This window comes from Pinus tabuliformis, chromosome J (assembly GCF_031772625.1).
Source record: "Pinus tabuliformis cultivar Carrire ecotype Pingquan chromosome J, CPIR1, whole genome shotgun sequence".
NCBI classification, from domain to species: domain Eukaryota; kingdom Viridiplantae; phylum Streptophyta; class Pinopsida; order Pinales; family Pinaceae; genus Pinus; species Pinus tabuliformis.
This window is the reverse complement of record NC_142295.1, coordinates 1,628,439,665-1,628,448,760: the sequence shown is the minus strand read 5'-3', so window position 1 is coordinate 1,628,448,760 and position 9,096 is coordinate 1,628,439,665.

Below are 9,096 nucleotides of genomic sequence, written 5' to 3'. Positions count from 1 at the left end.
AGAAACATACATGGATTACTAAAGATTTAAACACATAACGAAGAGAGTTACAGAAAAACTTATTGTATTGTGAGATGCACAGGGATCCTGCAGTATTCAACAAACACCAGAACGCATTCAAACGACTTCAGGCCTTGAGAAATTCCATCACTTTTCCTTATTAACTCTGAAAAGATTACAGCATAAGAAACTTCTCCATGAGAAATAAACAACAATCAACCAACCCCTCAAGCTTCTGCGAGGGGCAAATATATACAAACAGTTTTACAAAATATCTAAGGCGTTGAGTCATCTGAGAAATAAATGCTACACCAACTTTGTACAGAATGGTAGATAAGAAGTTATTGCAGCCTTTAATACAACATAAATAATCTTTCAGTCTGTCAGAAGATATTTTTGCTTTTGGAAGCCAGCGAGTCAGTCGGAGAGATCTGTATTGATGCTGGGAACTGCGCTTTTGGAGCTGCTCTGCTGTAGTATCTTGGCCTGGACACCTGTAGCTTCTCATGTTGCTTTGTTGGCCATAGTTTCTGCTGAGTTGGCCTAGCCTTTATCTTTAATGCATGCTGATTTTATTAAACTACGCTGTGCATGACAATTCGTATTTTTATAAACAAAATTTGGTGAATGGCTTACTGTTTACAAAATCGTTTGTATTGCCTTAGTCCACCAGTCCTGAGTAGGTAGTTGATGCCTGAGAATAGCATCCACAGTCTCCTATGCCTCTGTGTATTTATAAAAATTTGGAGCCACCTCGAACAAGTGTGTGATTTCATTCATTATGAAAAATAAACTTTCTACCTTGTTGTAGAGAGTCTGTCCTGTAACTGGCCCTGTTTCTTCTGAGGTGCTGGGCTTCTCATTGATCTGACTTGAGGCAAAAGCATTCACTCTTTTGGCATACTGCTCATGAGTGAATAGTCTCCCTGAGTTGTTCAGTAAGCTAGGGAGCCCTCTGTTTTGTAGCACCTGAAACTTCTCCATGAACCTGTTTACCTCAGTGTGCATGTCTTGGGTTCTTCTTTCCAATGTCTGCACCAGATTTCTCAGAGTAAGAACCCTCTTGATCAATTGAATAGTCTCAGTCCTGTTTGTAATTCCCATGGTAGCTAACTGAGAACTTGTTCTATTGTTAAGCACATTAATCATTCTGGTGGCCACTTCAGGCATATTGCTTAGTGAAGCTCTTGATCTTTGAATTTCCTTCTGTGCCTTTGGAATGAGCTCTAACTGCTCATGGATTGTCTCAATATATTGCCATTGGTGAGTAATAGATTGGCCAATATTGGACCATAGCACTGTTCTAAGTTCAGCCACAACTTTATCTAATTTGAGCTCATTTTCTAGCTCTTTGATCTCGTCTTTAAGGGCCTTTATCTCCCTGCCCTTTTCTGCCACAGCCTGCTTGGATTTATCATACCTATCATTTAATTTGGCTAAATTCTCCTTGGCCTCATTTAGTTCTGTCATTTGAGCTTCCAGGGCCTGAATCTCACTTCTTAACTTTTGCATATCCAAGCTTGTGGCCTGCTCTGTTGTTGATGGTGCTGAGGTGGATGCTGCTGTTTGCTCGGTCTGTTGAGGAGGAGGAATAGTAGTTGGGGCAGCTTCCTCAAGATTAATGATTAGAGGAGGAGGCTGAGAGGTCTGACTTTCTTCTCTTTGTTTCAGAGTTGCCTGTAATGCTGCCTGTGCAGCTTCTGATTCTCCCAGCTTTTCTTGTGTCTGGATAAGCTGCTTGTAGAGAGACACCAGCAAAGCTGTGGCATCTTTATCATGCCTTTGTTGAGCTACCTCATCTGTTTGAGAGTGAATTGTGGCTGGGAGTTTCATCTTTTTCTTCAAGGCTGCCATATCTACATCCCTCAATTTTAATATTTCTTGTATGCCCTTGATATCTTTGGGATCATGCCCAATCTTAATAATTATATCTTCTAAGGACCTTATTCTGTTGTCCTTTGCCTCGGATGATGCTCTCTCCAACTCTAGTTGAGAGGCTGTATTATTAAAGCTATTTTCTAGCCTGTAGTTATCCAATGTCTTATCCGCCAAGGAAGCATAGACCATCTCACCTGTCTGCTTGTGCAATTCAATTTTGTCCATTGGGTGTATGTCCTTGGCAAGGACCTCCAAATTGGTCCTTAGATAATCAGAAGGGGACTGTGGCTGCAAAGTAGTTGGCATGAAATGACTCATGATCATTTTTCCCTCTTGGACATCATATGCAGACATTAGTCGCTGCTGGTTGGTGGGAGCCATCTTTAACAAATGGTTGTATAGCTGTATTTTTATGGGCTCATTCTTCTTTTTAATTTCAATGAACTGCTGTTTAATGCTCAGTTCACCCTCTCTCTGCTGGCTTGAGGAGCTGACTTCTCCTCCCATTGTCCTCTCTTGTTCCTGTTGGAAGGAACTTGCAGATGCCTCCATACTGGGCGGGCCCATACCCAAAGATTGCCCTATAGGCATCTCTTCCTCTGAGAGGGGATTCATCATGTGCCTTTTCTCACCATGGCTTATTGATTTAGTCAAGGGAGTCTCTCTATCCCTTTTCCTGCTTATGTCCTCCTTTTGTGGAGTTTGGAGGACTGAGGTTTCATTCCCAGCTTCTTTCCTAGGAGGCACTATATTTTGAGCTTGCTGCTCAGTGAGAATTGGGGTCTCAACTACCCCTTGCTGCTGTGGGGGCTGCTCTCTGTCATGCTGCCCTTCTTCTTGCTGTGATTCCTGTTGTTTTTGTTGCTCAACATGCTGCTGTTGTTGCTGCACCTTCTCATGAGGTGGTTGTTCGGTCTCCATTTCCTTTTCCTTGCCTTTGTTGGATATATCCTCAGTGGCTTTGGCTGTTTGTTGATTTGTAGTAGAGGAAGATGCAACTGCTCCTACTTGTATGCTTGGAAGGGTAAAAACCTGTGAACAAAGTTCAAGGTCAGCCATTTTCTTTAAATTCCTCACTGCTCTTTGATTCAGCTCTTCTTGTGTAACAGGCTCTTCTAATGTTCCTCTCCTCCATTTTACTTGGTTTGCATACTTTTCAATGTGAGGAATCTTTACATGATCATAGCCAGATAGCTTATATTTGAGCCTTCTTAAAGTTATGAAGTGGTTGGGGTCATAAGGTTTCCAAAGGAAACTGGTTTGAAGGCCAAGGGACTCAAGCATCTTGTCTGCTTCTTTCCAACCCTCTTCCCTCTTGTTATAAATGAAGTGGCCAAGTTGGTTCCTGACCTTCAACTGTGCTTTCTTGCCTTTGCCTGAAAAGTGAAGCACATCAACATTGCCAAACTGCCTGAAGTATTCTAGGGCAAATAGCCTCATAGGCACATATTTGGGTAGTCTGTAGGGAGGCAATTCACACCCATATATCCTGATGACGGTGTGGTTCTGGTAAAAGTACCAGTCCCCAATGCTGTATGATTTGGACAACTGAAGGATTCTCTGCATATCATCTGTGAGTCTTAGAGGAGGTGAGCTCATCAGCATGGACATAGCTGGGTGTATGAAGAGATCTATGAACTCACAATAAGTGTAAGGAGACTAAGACCTACAGTGGAAGACAGAGGACCAATAGACCACTGATCTTGGATTGCCTTGGGCATCCACTCTTTTGATTGGAAAAGAGAACTTCTGATGTTGATGATATAGAATTAGGTGGTAAATATAAGAAGTATATCTGAACAGTCTTTCCCTGGCCAAGTTTATTAACTACTCATGCATTTTGTCGGAGATGTAAGTGGCATAGTCATAGCAGATTGGAGATTTGCCCGGGGCGAACATGAGCATTATTACCAGCACAGTTTGATCTACCAATTCCACTGAGTTGTAGCCCAGAATGGGACTGATCATATCTACCAAGTCCCTGCCCAACTGGTTGAGGTATACTTGATTCAAAGGAGGATATTGCATAGAGTCAGACTCAATGTATAACTGATTCAGTTTGGTGATTTGAGCATCTGTCAATTTAGCCCCTTGATTTATCAGGTCTACTAGTGACAAAGGGACCAATTTCTTCTGAGTTTTGAAGCAGAGCATGTCCTTGATGGCTTCGGGGGTAATATAGAAAACAACTGATCCAGCAGGATCCAGCACAGCCCTCTGAGTAGGGTCATAACATTCAGCACATAGGTGGATTAACTCAGGGAATTGATTAACCTGAGGGAGCTTGAAAATAGGGAGAAAAGAATCCCATATGCCCAGCACATCTGTTCCAGCCTCGTGTTTGGCTTTTAATTCATTGAGCAGGTGTATGTGGAACTTGGTCCTCATTAGCATTTCTTCTGAAATCTGATAGTCCATGTCTGCCAAAGGTTGCCACTCCAATTCTCTTTGAGGGGCATTCAATGGAGCAATGTTTAGTGCTACAGGAGCCACTGGTGGATCCATGGTTTCTTCTAGGTGTGCAAATGGATGTTACTATGCAGAGTAACACAAAGGGGCTCTTTTTAACAGAGGAAAGTGAATTGTTCAGGAATGAATGATGAATAACCAGGTGCAGCAGTTGAAATACTGCTTTGAAGTGCAAATAAGACCAATGCCTGGTCTCAATCTGTCTCTTATAGCAGGTATATACAGTTTGACTAACTGGTTTCACGATTGCGCGAACAGTGTGCAGTTTTCGATGGAAATTCAGGTAAACAAGGCTTAGCTGGTGTTTTTCGAACTCCCAATTGGAAATAGAGGCTTTGCAGAGGGAATTTGCAGGTAAAATGATAAGTTTCAGTGTCTTTTGAGCTTTCTGAAGGAATTTACAGACAAATTAGACGTATGGAGGATGAACGAGGAGAAATACCTGGTAAACAGCGAGCGACGGTCACAAATGTGGGTAGAATTGGTGCGCCGAAGGTCTTCAGATCGATTCCAGCAGGGTGGCGCAGGTTTGGACGTAAAAGACCATGCAGCGAAAGCAACAGCAAATCGGTAAAAAGTATGAAAAAACGTGATAATTGGCCAAAATATGGACCTTTTGGCATTTTGGCGCTTTTTTCGGATGACGTCAGCATGACGTCATCGGGTGGGGTCAAGCTCGGATGACGTCAGCATGACGTCATCGGGTGAGGTGGCGAGCTGCTATTGGTCCACGGGGATGATGCGGTGGCAGACACATTGGCACAGGGGTGGACAAAAATGATGACGCGATGGCGGGGTGGCAATGACGTGGGGATGACGTTGGATGAGCGGATCGACCGAAACCGGAAACGGTTAGCGGTTTTATATCGCACCGCTATAGCTACGGAGGTGGAATGTGTCAGGCGTACCTCCGATGCATTGTGGGGAAGGCGTGTGGCGGGCGCCTGACGTCACCTTCTGACAGATATCGAAAGGTATCTGTCGGACGTCGGGGCTGCTCCGATATGAACGAGGGCCGTCGGATCACATGGGTCCGATCCGACGGTTGACGGAAGAGTGATGTGATCGGACAATACGGATGGGGGGCGGGATTAATTTATTATTTGTTTTGGAATTTGCGCCCGGCGGAAAACATTAGGATATGGTGTTTTACAATGTTTTTCAATGTATTTTGGAAATATAACAATGCGGGCGGATACTTTGGTTAAGCGGCAAAAGGTGGGTTTTTGGGTTATTTCACAATTTCAAAGGGGTTTATGGGTAGGAGGGGGTTTTTATAAGGTTTTTCTTTACAAACGAAGGTTTAATGGGTGGAATGACTTTAAAGAAGGGAGAGGGGTGAGGTTTAGGTTCATCAAAGTGACCAGATGTCATTTTGATTCCTTTTTAGAGAACATATGGCTATAATGCCAAGGGGAGGGATATTTATACCATGTTTGGGGTTTATACACCATGGTGTTAATAATACTAGGGAAAGGGGTAACATAAGGGAATTACATATTAGAGTTAGGGGTTAATATGGATGAAAGAGTGAATGAGGGGGAAATCACTAAGTTTATTTGAAACTTACTTAGTTTAGGGAGTAGATCAAAATGAAAAGAATTTTTACACAGGAAATGTGGCTTCCAAAAGAATAAGAATCAACATAAAACCACAACTTCTTCCATGAATCTCAACTGATGAGGGGATGTTAGTAATGAACTGGGGAAAAAAGGGGAAGAAGGGAGGTTAGACATGCTTCTTTGCTTGCTGCAACTTGATGAAGAAAAGCACCTTCTCAATTCATTGATTTTGCTTTGGTAAACAAAGTTAACACACATGCAATTGTAAAAATAACCTTTCTGCAACCCCGACTGCCTACCCATCTATTTGCCTAACATTTTTTGTTTCTTCTTGGAGGGTGCACTTAGGCTTGCAGACCCTTATTTGCCTTTTCTTTTCCTTGGCTTTTTTCTTTTGATTCTCTATCTAACTCTACCCTTATTTCTTCCAAGGTCCCAGATTAAGCAGTTGGGAGCCTTTCTTTCTCTACCTAAGCTACTTGTCTGCCAAGATTAAACAGTTTGGACAGACTTCTTTCTCTATTCTACAACTGCAAATTTAAACCTTGGCATGATCCAGATTAGACTGTTGGACCATCCATCAAAATTGGGACACATTAAGCTATTTACACACCTTGTATTCCTTTGGAAATATGTGATCTTTGCATCATCAAAGCAGAGCATATTTGGAACTTTTATAGCCAATCATGAAATATGAAACCTATGGGTATAGGTAGCTAACAGTGGCTCCACATGGGGATGGTTTTTCATTTGAAAGACCAAGAACAGCAGGTTAGATTGCCTTGGCCCTTGACTGCTTTTTCCAAAACTTGAAGTGTGCTGCTTTGAGATGCCAAAATTGTGCTCTTCTTTCTTGGTAGATCTCTGAACCTATTTACCTTTTGCTGATAGTTAAGGAGACTTTAAGAAACTGCATTTTTATATCTTAGATAGAAAATAATATATACATCTGAATATTTACAAGGGAAACCCAAGCTGCACTTATGGGTAATAGTCAAAATAGTGTTTTAGCATCCTGCCATTCACAGGACCTTCATCCAAGTCAGTTTCATTAAGACTTTCAAGGAAATAAGTATTGTTTCCTTGTACTGCTTGGACAGCAAATGGTCCTCTCCATAAGGAATCAAATTTTCCATGTTTTCCTTTGTCTTCTCCTCTTGCATCCCACTTGAGGACTTTGTCTCCCACACTGAAATCTTCTACTTTAGTTCTTCGGTCAAATGCCTTCTTCAGCTTTTCTTGTAACACTTGAACTCTGCTGAAAACTTGGTCTCTAGTTTGCTGCAGACATATGATTTGATTGATCCTTCTTTGCATATCATTTGGTTCAGCTTGGCTTTCTTGAAGAAGTTTCATGACAGGCACTCCCAGTGATGAAGGAAATTTGGCTTCTAACCCATAAACCAACTCATATGGGCTGGTCCCAATTGATCTTTTGGTTGTTAGTCTATCTGCCCATAAGGCATTGACTAGCTTCTTATGCCAATTCTTCTTATTTTCTTCCAGCACCTTCTTTATAATGTTTACTAGGCTCTTGTTTGATGATTCAGCCAGGCCATTACCTTGGGGATAGTATGCAGTGGAATGGCCCAAGGAAATGTGGAATTTGTGGCAAAAGTTCACCATCTTTTTAGATCTGAAAGCAGCAGCATTGTCTGTGATTATTTTATCAGGGCAGCCAAATCTAGCCAGTATGTTGTTTTCCAAGAACTGAATGATTGTTGAATCATTTGCTTGTCTGCATGGGGCAGCCTCCACCCACTTAGTGAAGTAGTATGTTGCTGTTAGGATCCACCTGTGCTGTCCTGAGGATGAGGGATGAATTTCCCCAATGAAGTCCAAGCCCCATTGTTGAAAAGGTCTCTCTGTTGCAATAGGTCTTAAGGGAAGTGGTAGCAGCTTTCTCTTACCCTCAAACACTTGGCATTTGTGACATGATGTGGTAAATTTTTTAACATCAGAAAAAACAGTGGGCCAATAGTAACCAGCCCTCAGTATTTTGTCCACAGTGGACTTCCAATACAAGTGTCCACCACAGTCTCCTGCATGAAATTCTTTCATGATTTTGTCAGTTTCATTTTCAATTAAACAGTGCAGCAATATTCCTTCATAGTTTTTCCAAAGCAAATTGCCATCCATCACACAAAATCTTGAGGTTTTCATTTTTAAGAACCTACATTTAGTTCTGGACAATCCTGGGGGAGCACACAGGTTTTGTAACACGTAACATATATTAGAGTACCAGGGGGATTGTTCAAAGGCTACATTGATCCTTGGAGTCGCCAGCTCCGGTTCACTGTCCAGCTGGTTGATGTTTAAGGCTTGGAAGTTTGCTTCTGTCATTAGTTTGGCTAAACCTTGCCCTTTTATCAGTTTTGTAGGTTTTATTTCAATATCAAATTCCAAGATGTTGGCAATCCATTTTCCTCTTCTGCCCTCTAAGTTTTCTTGAGTGAGTATGTCTTTTACAATTGGACTTGGCACATATGCTACAACATGGGAATAAAGGATGTAAATCCTAAAGTCCTTAATTGCTTTGACCAAAGCATAAGCTTGCTTTTCCATGATTTGATATTTCAAGGGTGCATCTCTAAGAGCCCTGCTAAAGAAAGCAATTGGCTTCTCATTCCCTTGGTCATCTTTCTGTAATAAGACAGCAGCAATTGTGTGCTGGGAGGCAAAAGAGAAGATTATAAATTCTCTGTCAAATTGAGGGTTGGTCAAGACTGGGGTTTGGGTAAGGGCCAATTTTATACCTTCAAATGCTTGATTGGCTTCAACTGTCCACTTCACTTTTGAATCCTTCTTCAGCATGTTATTTAGTAATCTGATCAATTCTGCTAAATTTGGGATAAACCTTCTCAAGAAGTTGATCTTTCCCAGGAATGCCTGCAATTCTTTGATATTTCTTGGGTGGGGCATTTGTAAGATAGCTTGTATTCTATCTGGGTCAATTCTTATGCCATCTTTTGAAATGATGTGTCCTAACAGCTTACCCTCTTCCAACCCAAACAGAGACTTCTTGGGATTTAAGGAAATTCCATATTTCCTACATGTTAAGAAAATCTGCCTTAAATGTTTCAGATGTTCTTGGTCAGATTTTGAAAAAGGGGTGAGGTCATCTAAGTAAACGACTAAAAAGTCATGAATCTCCTTTGCAAAAGCAATATCCATTGCCCTTTGGAAT